We start from the raw sequence: 15,000 nt of genomic DNA on the forward strand, positions 1-15,000 counted from the left end.
AAAGGGAAAGCCCGGATGAAAAAGCCACTACCACTATCCTTCTGAACCATGTTGAGACTTACAATTGAGGCGTAACTTCGAATTACACCTTTAGAACCTGCAACTTTACGGACACGACTCTGGAAAGACTAGCGTTGGTCACTGAAATCATCCAAAACAGCAAAGAACTCAGCCATGACCACAGAAATAATCTTAACAACTGACCTAGGCTAGTTTCTGCTATTGGAAGAGAAATCTCGTGTTCCATAATAATAATAATAATAAAAATAACAAAAGATTACTAGAGACTAATAGATACTAAACAAGTTCATCATTCAACTTACAGGTTGCAAACTTTTCTGGGGCTCCCAAAACCAATAGCAATTGTGAGAAAGAACCTGAAATGAAAACAGAAATATGATTAAATCAATTAAAATTCGAAATAAAAACTATAAATACAATTGTATATGTTTTCATTCAGATTTCGGATCATGAAATATAGAAAAATGAAAAAGATACATTAGTGAAAGAAGCAGAACGCCAAATAAAAACCATGACAGCATGGTACGATGCAATATAAAAATAAATAAATCAGGTTTGGACTTTATTCTGAGTGGCGCTCTTTAAAAAAAAAAAATAAATAAATAAAACTTCATCTCGTGAAAGGTCATTAAAGTCTCCTCCTGTGGTGTTCAACCCTGACTGAAATGAATAACTTCAGACTTCTTTTTTTCCCTTTTAACAAATCAAATAGTTAAAATAGTACACTTAGATACTAAAAAAAAGTTCTAGATAGATTATTGCATCTGTGGTGTATAAGGGTTAATACAATACCAAGAAAACATTCAATATGCTTTAGAAGACAAACAGCTGGTAAAAAAAAATCAGAGAAAAGCCCCTTGGAAGTAGCAGTGGCAAAAACTTTAGTTCCTTGTTAACGATAGCTTGAGCCACTGCTTAGAACGGAATCAATAAACAGCGCTATCCTATCAGCACAAAAATGCATCACAAGATCCATTGGGTTGCAATCAGTTGTGTGGAATTCCATAAATGCTTTAAAACTCTGGTTTTCTTTAAATTCCAAGAGCTGATTACCACTGATGTGCTACGTTTCGGAAATTCTAGAAGGTACTATTTACAAAAGTAAGCAAAACTACCACTTTAAAAATTGTCTCCCTTTCCGACTCGTATCAAATAACTTATACATATTATATATATATATATATATATATATATAGATATATATATATATATATATATATATATATTATTATATATATATACATATATATATATATATACGTATATATATAGTAACTGAATCACGAAAAAAATTTAGAACTTTAAGAACGTAATGAATATTCGAATAAAGGGAAAATCCACGAGGGAAAGTTAACCCATAGAGTACTGCTGCAAGGCCTTTCGTCTCTCGTCCTTTACTAAGCATATCTTGAAACCATGAGGTACTGGGGTCAATAATTTCAATTCCAATGCATTTGTACATAAACAATGACTGGCAACAGTTCCTTAAAAGTATGTATGAAACAGTATGATAGTAGACATATACGTGTTCAGTATCAAACATGTTCAACTGAAACTTCTATCATACTCATATCAATAAGCTCTGTTCCAGATCCCAAGTAAATGTGCATAGCATACACACGCACACACACACATATATATATGTATATATATATATATATATATATATATATATATATATATATATATATATATATATATATATATATACATACATACATACACACACACCACACACACACACATATATATTATATATATATATATATATATATATAATATATATATATATATATATATATGTATGTATGTATGCATGTATGTATATTAGAGATGTATCGGATATCTGCATCCGCATAGACAATTTCTTAACATCCGCATTAGCATTGCGAGTAACATCCGCATCTGCACCCACGGTTTGAGAATGCGGATATGAGGATATCACCCCCTACTCAGTTTTCAAAAGTTCAAATTCGTACATTGTAGCTAAAAGTAGATTTTTTTTTTGTTTTTTGCTAAATTTGGCTTTTTCGTCTTATTATACCGAATTCATGATGCAAAATTACATATTTCATACAGTAGCATACATTATAGGTAGCTATGTTATAGCATATTTGTTTTAAAGCAGATTTGTTTAAGTAATTTCATGTCATTTACAGGAGCTGTAATCATTAAGGCAGGGTATCGCATTTTTTAGGAAACACTCTCTCTCTCTCTCTCTCTCTCTTTAATGAGAAGAATGGATTTGAGTTTTGTTACCCTTATCAAGCAATGAGCATGAAATAACCTTGTGCTAAGACAACTAAAACGTTCGTGTATCTCTGTTACTGTTTATACGATCATATGAAAGTATACACACACATTCATGAGTACCACCGTATGTTTCTACTTTCAATTAGTACATCAAATATTATGTGGTAACGCAAAATTTTGAATTATTTGGCTGAAAATCGTCTTTAACAATTAAATATATCTAAATTACTTAGAGTTACAAAGTATCCGCGTCCGCGAGGGCATGGTCATAAAATATCTGCATCTGCATCCGCATCCACAAATTTAAAAGATTAATGTCCACATCCGCATCTGCAAATGTTAAAGAAATGATATCCGCATCCGTATCTGCAAATGTTAAAGAATTGATATCCGCATCCGCATCTGCAAATGTTAAAGAATTGATATCCGCATCCCCGCATCTGCAAATGTTAAAGAATTGATATCCGCATCCGCATCTGCAAATGTTAAGAATTGATATCCGTATCCACATCTGCAAATCCCATTTTCAGAGTTCTGATACTTATATATATATATATAATATATATATTATATATATATATATATATATATATATATATACATATACATATTCACACACGCACACGCACACGCAGACACACACACATACATATATTATATATATATATATATATATATATATATATAGATATATATATATATATATATATATATATATATTTATATATATATATATATATATATATATATATATATATATATATATATATATATATCTATATATATATATATATATATATATATATATATATTATAAAATCAAGCTATGCGCTGTAAAGATTTTTAGCGAGACCGCCAACCAGAAGTAATTTTTCTAAATTCATGGCTGGAATTAATCTGATTCTATTCAGTTCAGTTAAAAAAAATCCTCCTAATAAAAAATATAATCAAAACGTCAAGAACGAATTTATGATGAGAGAGAGAGAGAGAGAGAGAGAGAGAGAGAGAGAGAGAGAGAGAGAGACGAGCACTATCTCTGAACCATCCCTTCTCCTCTGCCTTCGGTACTTAACAATAGAGCAATAAATTCAACAGCTGATCCCATCCATTATCCTTACCGTTGTTGAGCAACTTATTGTTGTTTATGCCGATAATCATTTAAAATTCTAGTAAAAAATCGCTTTTTATATAAACAGCTCCACCAAATCTACGATATCTAATCAGAGGTGGAGTGACGAACGATATTGAGGAACCTTCAAAGCAGAAATAATTTCCGATATATTTTCCAGTTCCTCTTCCTTCAATGGAAGGTTGATGAATGACAGCGTTCTTATCAATTCGCTTGTTTTATCAAGCACAAATTTCATCCAACTGCACTGTACTTAATCGCATGTGAAGGAATGAGACAGTGTATGAGTATTGGATCAGGTTGCATTCTAACTCATGCGAGTTAGAATGCTAGCATACCCAAGCATTTGCTTTCACATGAATCACTCAAGGTTGACGAGAGTTCATGAACACCTGTACGTAGACCATCGATATCTACTTCTCTTAAAATTAATCTAATATTCACTTTTTCGTCGAAAGAATCGCATTGCACCAATCTGTCGAAAAAAGCTTCAAAATGCTACAAAATAAATGCTTACTAAAATACGCTTGATACAAAGTACCTATCACAGAAAATTAAAATCAAGGAAATATAAAAATGGAAGGAGTGTCTTACAAGAAACAAACAAATCACGTGGTATTATACGTATTTGATGGTTACAATTTAATGCAAATAAATAAATAAATAAATAAATAAAATTATGCATGCAATGTAGGATTTCATTCACAAATCGCATAAACTGCAGACATCACTGATTGAAACTCGCGAATTTCTCTAAATTTAAACGGTTTGCTTTAGTAAATTACAAACATGTTACAATTATGATCGAAGCTTAAATAACTTACAGAAAGATAAGCACATCTCTTTACAGAAACGGCGAAAGCCGAGGACGAAAGTTTCCAGCTCTAAACAAAAACGAAACAAAACTCGAAATGTCGGCGAAAAGAGAAGAAATCGAAGAACAAAAGCAACTCTGCTTGCGCTCAAGCAGTGCGGATCATCCGCTGCTGATATCGTAGCAGGCGTCGTCACGCCAGGTCACCTAATCAGATAAAGTCTGCCTTCCTAAAACCATGACTTAAAACCAGTTGGGAATATTATTTATTTAATATAATAATAATAAAAAGAGAGCGAAGTCAAGAAGCACTGAAATTTCGCTTTAACACCAATGATTGGTCTGGTATCTGGCTCAGGTTGTATAAAGAGCTGTCTTGATGTATTTATACGGATAACGAAATCGAGAACAATCAGTAATAAATAAAAGGAATGGTTCCTATTCACATTTTTCAAGGGCAGTTAATGCTGCCTCAGTCCTCAGACACACGTGTAACACGCTCCAGTAGACTTATGCAAAGAAAAAAGTGGAGGTGGTGTGTTTTGTAGGGGGTAGGGTGGGGCGTGGGAGGGATTTTAGAGGCATGTGGGGAGGTAAAACGAACAGCTGCTATTTTCTCGGCCTCTTCCTTCCTCTTCCTCGTAAGAGTCAAATTAAACACCCTTTTATTTTTAACTCAACATCCCCGCTTTACTTCCATAAAGGTGAGTTAGTTAATCAATTCATCCATATATCACTGAATTCTTATCATATAAATCTTTTTCACTCACCTTTTGCAGGATAAAAAAAATTACTCTCGTTACTTACAAATATCGCAAGTTTAAGTTTGGTATTATGCCAAAATATCATTATGTAATGATAATGCTTGGAACAGCTAAATCTGTCCGAATTTCCTCATGCTATTTGGGACTTGCGCACTTTGACAAAGCAATTTCAAGGTAAAAATCAAGAGAAACAGCAATCTTTTTGTTTCACCAATTTCACAATTCTGCTTCTCAGACAATCACTAAACTAAATGCATTTTTTTAGTTTCATTTTACATCTGAGAAACACGCACGTGTGTGTTTGGGCACTTTTCCCCACAGTCCAATGCGGAGGGGCACATGACAATGTCAGACTCGACAAAGTAGCGAAACAAAGACACTTACAAGAGTTTACACTTCAGTCATGATTCTGATAGCATGCATTGCACAAGCGACATTTACAATGGGTTTAAGATGAAAATCAAGCACTTCTGGAATCTGTTATTCTAATAGTGAAAAATACGACCTGTACTCCATATCATCAGTACTAAGGCACTGAAACATTTTCCGTTAGGATGTATCAGTCAAAGGAAGGCTATGGGTGGCGAAGCCCCAACGGCTTAGGCGGGGCGAAGTTATATTTAGTTGGGTTACGACCTGCGGGTCCTTTTTACAACATTTCTCACCTTCATTTTCATCTTTTTCATGATGCGCTTTTTACTATTATGTCATTCCAAAATAGCACAATATTAAATATGATTTTATATATATATATATATATATATATATATATATATGATATATAATATATATGTGTGTGTGTGTGTGTGTGTGTGTGTGTTGTGTGTGTATGTGTGTGTGTATATATATATATATATATATATATATATATATATATATATATATATATATATATATATATATATATATATATAGTTCTTAAATCCACGGTAGAAGGGGGACTTTGGATCAAGTACTTTCGTAGTATATTTCTACATTCTCAAGTTTACACTGAATCAAAGTTAGGTTGAGAGACTTATTTATACAGTTTGTTAATCTTGGCAGAATGTTCTTTGAGCAAAAAAAGACATGGAAAGAGGATCAAGAGCTAATCCAGGGTGAAGATTTATATTCCTCGCTGACGTGCTTCAATAAAATGGACTCCTGCAGATTCCACACACACACACACACACACACACACACACATATATATTATATATATATATATATATATATATATATTATATATATATATATATATATATATATATATAAAGGTTTCCCTAGCCACTACTAGCTTAATCAGACTAAAACCAAAACTACTAGGAAGCGTGAAGGTATGCTGCGTTGCTATTAAATTGAAACAAGCAACTATTGAGGCATGATTCATTTGTAAGCAAATTGGTGGTTAATTGGTATAACTGCAAACAAATCATGGGAAATCACTTGTTGCAGTTTGATACAGCTGCAGTGGCTAGCGAAAACTACTAAATATACAATTAGTTAATCATTGGTATTACTGTAGCTGTTGTTGATTTTGATTAAGCTGGCCTTATGCCGGCACAGTCCTTCCTCATAGAGCAGCCCGTAGGTCATTTGAATATTTTGTAGGTGAATGGTGAGATTATTACTGTAGATTTTGCTTCCTTTTACCTGAGTGCGACAATGATCTTATATATATATATATATATATATATATATATATAGTATATATATATAGATATATATATATATATATATATATATATATATATATATATATATATATATATATATGCGCATTTGTAAGCACGTATTTTGAGCGTTTGTGTAATACTTGTATATATATATATATATATATATATATATATATATATATATATATATATATATAATATACATATTAGATGTGAGTGTATGTGTATGTGTTTGCGAAAACCACCCATTCGTCAGGAGAGAAGAATGCAGCCAAGCCTGTACCGATATCTGCGACCCTTTCCGAAATCACCGGCCAGGTTATCGGAGAGCCCCATAACATGCTTCTTCGCTGTAGGTAGGAGAGAGGGAAAATGTGATAACTATATCGAAGCCCGATATAAGGTTAAAAGGTCCTCGCCACAACATCACACTGAAGAATAATGGGAAGAAAACGAGACTCTATAACGACCTTTCGGGGCGGAGAGAGGAGAAACATTTTATGGTAGGACCGAAAAAACAGATGCAAGGAGACGGATGTTTGTTGTCCCCTTTCCTGAATATTTTGGATATTTTGGCAAACTGAATTTAATTCAGTCTTTTCGAATATTTTTCAGATCTAAACCAAAACAGATTTTACATCATATTTTTGATAAATTTATCCTGATGTGGGGATTTCTCTGCTGACGAAGGAATTTTTTTCCTGATGCAAAATTTTTCTCTTGATGGAGGAATTTTTATCGCGATTTGGGAATTTTGATCCTGATGAAGGAATTTTTCTCCTTATATAGGAATTTTCTACCGCTGGAGAAATTTTTCTCCTGATGTGGAATATTTCCCTCACAGAGGAATTCAAATTTTTCTCCTGATCTGGGTATTTTTTCTCCTGATGCAGGATCTTTAATGCTGATGTGGTATTTTTCCTGATGATGGAGGAATTTTTCTCCGAATGCGTTAATTTTTCTCCTCTAGTGGGAATTTTTCTCCAGATGAAGGAATTTATCCCTTGATGTGGGAATTTTTCTGGAAAACTGAACTCCTTTCATACACTCAACGACCAAAGCATAACATTTTCCAAACTATATAACATGACTAATATTCCAGCCGGTCGAGACGTCAACTTCTTCACAGGCAAGTCACTCGGGTGCGAGAGTTCAAATGCAGGTCAAATGCAACACTTTTTGAGTGGCTGCTCATGCCATATGTCTTCCAAATTAAGGACCGGTTGAGAATACGAATTTCCTGCAAAATTTAACAAGACACGAACGAGGTACATCAACATATTAGATATTCACACCATACATGCATATATATATATGTATAACTCAATCACGAAAGTTAGGAACGTGATAAATCCATAAATAAAGATATATCCTCATTCGGTTATTTTTCCTTTGTGGCATATATCTTTATATAATTTATTATTACTAATTTATTATATCATATATATTATATTTATATATATATATAGATATATATATGAATGTCTTTTTACTATTAATACAACAGTATAATATGAAGATGAAAGGCCCATAAAACACTATTTTAACGTTGTAACCATATATTTCGGGGGAGCACTTCCTTCTGTGCTCTTGATCACTGGTAGAATTTCTGGACATGGGATGTTTTGCAAGAGTATATATACAAAAACATATATAGGTGTGGCAGTAAGTCTCTGTTGGTAACCCAGGAAGGGTGGACAAATTAAACTATTCCCTAGTGTTTTATGGGCCTTTTATCTTCTATATATATATATATATATATATATATATATATATATATATATATATATATATATATATATATGTGTGTGTGTGTGTGTGTGTGTGTGTGTGTATATAGTATATATATATATATATATTATATATATATATATATATATATATATATATATGTATATATATATGTATATATATATATATATATATATATTATATATATATATATATATATATATATATATATATCTATATATATACATATAATTACACACACGTATGTGTTAACAGAATCTATTGTTGCATCAGGAAAAGTATGACGAAAGACGTTGGCCTTGTAAATGTCGATCGACGAAACGATGCTTTAATCGAATTGACCTTTCCTGGTATTAATCCATCATTTTCGTCCATCTATAAATCCTAATTACATTACATTACGCGTTCACACCATCTTTAGCGACCAGCGAAACCTTGACAGGTCTAAGTTTCGTCCTCCGGTGTTATCTTTTGCTTGGTCTGGTCAATTAGCAAAACCTGACTCGCTTGTTATCCTTAGGGTTATGCCAGAAAATTTGAATGATTTTACTGGTTATTTCATAGTCTTGAGAAATTGGTTATAAATTGTGATGGCCATTATTTTTTTCACAAAGCCTTATGCAAACAATGAAAATTTTGAGTCACCAAGTGGTAACTGCTGTTAAAAGACATAGTTATGAATTAAAACGCAAAAACACTTACAAGATTGGATGGTCAGCACCCAGATAATTTACAAACCCGTCATTCTTATAATCATAATCTGATAAAATAGAAATGTGATTGAATACAAACGACTTGTTATATCCCAACATATTTTAGAAAGACTTTATTACATTATAGCTCTGATATATAAGAAAATAATTCTGTGTAAATCATTCCGTGAAATATATAATTACATAGGACTGATTCTGTAAGAAAAATGCCGTGGCAAAATAACTATAAAAAACATTCTGGAGGGTTTAGAGTGCCATTGCTTTGGGCATGGAATTTCTTGAAAATTGTGTACATATATAAATAAATCAATAAATAAATATAAATAAATAATAGTAAAGTATATATATATTATTATATATATATATATATATATTATGCTCTCATACATACACACACATATATTGTATATTATATATATATATATATATATATATATATATATAATATATATATATATATATATTATGCTCATACATATACGCACACATATATATGTGTATACATATAGATAGATATATATTATTATATATATATTATACTCATACATATTACGCACACACACATACACACACACACACACACACACACACACACACACACATATATACGATATATATATATATATATATATATATATATATATATATAATATATATATATATAATATATTTTAGGCCTCCACAAACAATAAGCTACAAAGGTAGTTTAAAATTCGATTCCCTCTACCTCGGAAATAATACCGAAGCAGAAGTATAAATGGTGAGTGGTTCGTCACCTGAGAGATTCGATCCCCCGACAGCAACTAACCCCGACTTCAGAAATGAGTACCACTCTACCATTCAGTACCCAGGCGACGATTATGAATCCCCTTCCGATTTAATACCTAAATAGAGTGAATTGAATTTTAAACTACATTCATAGTTTAATGTTTGTGAACTAAAACAATGCCATGGCGATATGATAAAAATTCACACGTGCGCACGTAGTATCCCTAAGCATGGCTTTTTCCAGACAAATCCAGGCAGAAGCAACTGAAAAATTCTTCCTTTAATTTATAACGTTAGCAAAAACCTCCTCACATAATAATGCCGCAACATCACGCAGTTCATACAAATATACACAAACCTTTTCTCTCGTCAAAATTCACTGCGCCTCTCACTTCTGCAGCCTGCACACTCTTGAATTTCAGAGATATTCTAACCATTTCATCCAATACATTTTCCTCGTCTTGGAACCGGCACTTTCTAAACTTCTACCTTTGTATATACCTTTGTCTTTTTTCTCCAGGCGGCTTACCAACCTAAAGATACTCGATTCACATAAACTAGCATCTTTACTAAAACATTTTCTATGTTTCTATACCTCACAGTCTTTCAACTCGTTTGAGTCAAGATGCAATTTACAAAAAACGAACCTCAACAGCTTTTTCTGTTCTTCGTTTCAGAGTCAACATCCAAACTTACTTTTACTAACAAAGACATCGGTCTTTCCTTCCTTCCAAATATTTTCCAGATCTCCTGCCAGCTTTCACATTCATCGGTCTACCTTCTTGCTCCCATTTAACCTGAAAACGTAAAGTGCTACTTCTTTGCATCTTTCTGAGACCAGATAAATACTCGCCGATATACGAATCCAAATATGCCATGCCCATAAATCAACACTAAACCATAATCAATATTGGAACCACCAGGGAATTTATCATTAAGGCCATCAAACTGGCCAATAACTGATTGCATCTCCTATGTAAATGATCTGCTCAAACTCTGAATTTCCGAGATGCTTAAGACAGGATGCAGATGTGCAACAGATAAACAGAAACAAACAAGACAAACAAATGAACACCACTGTGGAATGCTATTTTTCTTTCATGTACACGAGGTCCGAAGTCAATCATTAAGGGAAGAACATCTATCTCAATTTGTACAACACTTCAAGCAGACTTATACCCTATTCTTAAATACTATTTAGCAATGGGACTATAAGAATCGGTTGGTGCTTGATTTCGCCTTTTTTTGCACTTCCTATTTGCTCTCTCTCTCTCTCTCTCTCTCTCTTTATATATATATATATATATATATATATATATATATATATATATATATATATATATATATACACACATATATATTATGTAATATATATTAGATACATACATATATAATATTATAACATTATACTATTATATATATCATCATATATATATATATATACTTATATATATATATTATATATACGTATATGTGTGGCGTGTGGTATAACGAATCAAGTAAAATATCTACGTGATGAATATATCAAGACGAAATCCACGAAGGAATTTTTGTCTTTTATATACAAGCAGACTAACGCTCATTATGGTAAGATTGTCCGTTTTAACGCCAGGAGTCAATTTGACGGTTGCTGTGCAGGGATTATTAGTTTTGCTTGAAATTTTCCGGTTTACGGTTTTCAACCCGTCCCTTGAAAGGGTGGGTGGGGGGGTTAGGAGAAACCCCCATTATTAACCACTTAGTTGGTCCCGACTATAACCCTGTCAAGTTTCATTCCAATCAGAAAGAAGCCGTTTGGATGGTAATTGAATTAAAACGACAAACGGACGGGACAGACATAGCTCCCATTATAGCACGATATATACATACATACACATATATATATAATATTATTATATAATATGGTGTGTGTGATGTGTGTGTGTGTATACACCACAGCATGTGTACTACATGACCACACATTTAAGCATACAAAAAATTATCATAAGTAATAAAATGAGATGCAGGATACACAACACCATATAAAATATGAAATAAAACCAAAAGCCATCTAGCTAAGGCTGCCAAGGAAAGAACCACGAACAGATTATATCGACGAAGAATAAACTCAAATGTTTCTGCTTTAGCAAAAGACCCCAACCTAACAGAAGCACTGCAAGCAATGACTGGGGGCCAAGAGCATTTTAGGTCATCCACACGCAAGATACAATCAGCTGCTGATCATCTCCGACCGGAGTCTCTCTCCAATGCAAATTGAAAGTTCGCGGATACTCATTTGACCTTCGGTATCCAAGTTTACATTAGTTGACCGTTACGGCATTCATACCAGGAATTACTTTTGGACCATGACGAAGATCTAGCATACTGGCCATGATTCTCCAAAATGTAATGAGAGGATTGTTCCACTTTCTGTGCAGATCACAGTAATCATATTACAATGTTGGTCCTCCTCGGGGCAGGAATATAGAATCTGAAGACAAAACACTTGTCTTCTTTAAGGTATTGTGTCCTCAGTGACCCATACGATTAATTTTTTTTTTTTACTAGGACGTAAGTATAGGTTAGTTCACCAAATGCAAAGGTTCGAGATGATCATAATAATATGGTAAGGTCGCTGATTGAGATATAGTCCTGGGTTACGTAACCTCAGAAATCGTGTATAATCATTAAGCATTCGGCTTTACGGGTGTTCTAAAATGATTATATTAAACTATTCGAAGTAGATTATTACAGGAACGTCTTGACTATCGAGATGACTAAGATCGTAAAGGATAGGATCTGGAAATATCTCTGCCCTACCAAATGAACCAGAATCGCTACTGCTGATCTTGATATCATTCAAAGAAATTGGCTGAACAAAACTCCACCCAAAAGATTAAACTGAGATGCAGGAGAGGACAGTTAACTTTTGACATTCCCGCATTGATTCGACATCTCCAAGGATAAAAGTCCAAAATTTCTTCAAGTTTGCTGTTGATGGCACTATGATAGCAGTAGCAATAATAATAATAATAATAATAATAATAATAATAATAACCACTGGAGCCTGTGCAAGAAACACCAGCTACCTTGCAGTAATAAGTAGTACGAGCACCAACCTGAAGGAGTGATAGAAAACGATCAGGCCAAGATCCTCTCGGACCATGGTATCAGAACGGACAGGGTGATACGTGCAAACAGACCAGACGTGACGTTGATTGACAAAATCAAGAAGAAAGTATCACTCATGATGTCGCAATACCATGGGACACCAGAGTTGAAGAGAAAGAGAGGGGGAAAACGGTAAGTATTCAAGACCTGAAAATAGAAATACGAAGGATATGGGATATGCCAGAAATTGTACCCATAATCATAGGAACACTAGGCACGATCCCAAGATCCTGAAAAGGAATCTGGAAAAACTAGAGCTGACAAGTAGCTCCAGGACTCGTGCAGAAGAGTGTGTGATCCTAGAAACGGCGCACATAGTTAGAAGAGTGATGGACTCCTAAGGAGGCAGGATGCAACCCAGATTCCCACACTATAAATACCACCCAGTCGAATTGGAGGACTGTGATAGAAAAAAATAATAATAATAATAATAATAATAATATATAACGAAGTCGAAAACAAATCAATCAAAGTAGATTCTAGACCAAAAACGTGAAAACCAAATTAACTTTACGCGAAAATACAAAACAAGTTCGGTTTGAATGGGACAGGGAAGCCAAAACTTCAAAGACACAAGGCCATATGAATGATTCCATTCGACTGCTTTTTTAAACAACTATAAAACATTAACTGGAACACAGGGAGAAACTATGAAATAATGCTAAACAAAAACCTAAAAGGAGAAAATTATATAAGAGCTATTTGTACTGAAGCATCTAATACATGTAGCAACTTGGATATTGATTTTTTTACACAAGACAAAGAAAAGAATACCCCAGGTTTTAGCACTATAATCTTAATAACAATAAATTCTGCGTGTTTTGCACTTAGTCTTTTCCCATTTAAGTACTGTATGTGAACCATCTACCTACAGCCTCAGTTATCTCAGCTTTCAAGGAATGAAGTTAATACTCTGAACATTCTGGATGAGCTTGAGCAAGACAGAGATGATAAAAGAATTATTATGAGACTAAGATTAAAAATGGATGTACTGGTAGTGGTATATATAATTCTGATACGAGTCTAGTCTGCGGTGAGATTCTTTCTCAACACTTAATCGCCATCGTGGGGGGGTGGGGGGGGGGGGGTGTTAGCGCCGTCAGCGACTGTAGACGTTACTTAAGGTTCTTTGCGGTATACTTTCCGCCCCAACCTGCAACCCCTTTCATTCATTTTACTACCTCCGTTCATATTATCTTCTTCCATCTTCCTTTCCACCCACTCCTAACAATGGATTCAGTGCAAATGCGAGTGTTCCTCCTGTTACAACTTTAAAAACTTTTTCAGCCACTTTCCGTTTCATCTGTGAATGACCTCATACGTCCCAGAATTTGGCCTAAATCCTATATTCTGTTCTATTATAACCCTTAATCGCTTCGGACTAACCCAGATCCTTTTACTTTGAGAGACTTCCTACAGCAAATCAGAATAAAGGTAAAAAGCTTTGCCACTCTTATAACTCAACGCCGTTCTTTCGTTCTATCTGTTAATACAAGAAAATTCCCAATATTGGCATTTTAAAGGATAAAATCACGCATGAAGGATGAAAGAAGAAAATTTTGGTCAAGCAGTCTTCCCCGTAAATTTCACCACTAATTATGGTAATGGTTTTAATAATCATATAATTTTTGCCTGACACTCAAATAAATATGAATCTGATACAGCGATCCATGTAGTCGGGAACTTTATTTCCATTCATTATGAAACAGCAGTTAATGACACAAAATGTTCCATGTTTCAATAATACGTGGTTGGAAGTAGCAGACATTTTTAACATTAATTAAATGGAGACATATGTGGACCAAATTTTTCACGATGATTATGGAAATTCATATGATAGGAGTTACAAGGATTAGGATGTCTCAAAGACTTGTTAGTCCATCCGAGGAGACATTGTGTGCTCCCTTATCTGTAGGAGCAGGTTTTACTGTGCATTCACAGTGTCCTAATGATTTTGCGTGGCTTTCATTTAAACTCTTCC

The 15,000-nt window shown here is 33.6% G+C and overlaps 1 long non-coding RNA gene across 2 annotated transcripts in view; it reads right to left on the reverse strand.

Annotated features, from left to right (window-relative positions):
• LOC135212162 (uncharacterized) overlaps positions 1-15,000 on the reverse strand; it is a 555,536-nt gene that overhangs the window by 387,559 nt on the left and 152,977 nt on the right. For both annotated transcript variants that reach the window (XR_010313826.1, XR_010313827.1), the window contains exon 2: positions 324-377. This is a non-coding gene — a long non-coding RNA (uncharacterized LOC135212162). The remainder of the gene's footprint in view (positions 1-323; positions 378-15,000) is intronic.

This window comes from Macrobrachium nipponense, chromosome 40 (assembly GCF_015104395.2).
Source record: "Macrobrachium nipponense isolate FS-2020 chromosome 40, ASM1510439v2, whole genome shotgun sequence".
Taxonomy (NCBI): domain Eukaryota; kingdom Metazoa; phylum Arthropoda; class Malacostraca; order Decapoda; family Palaemonidae; genus Macrobrachium; species Macrobrachium nipponense.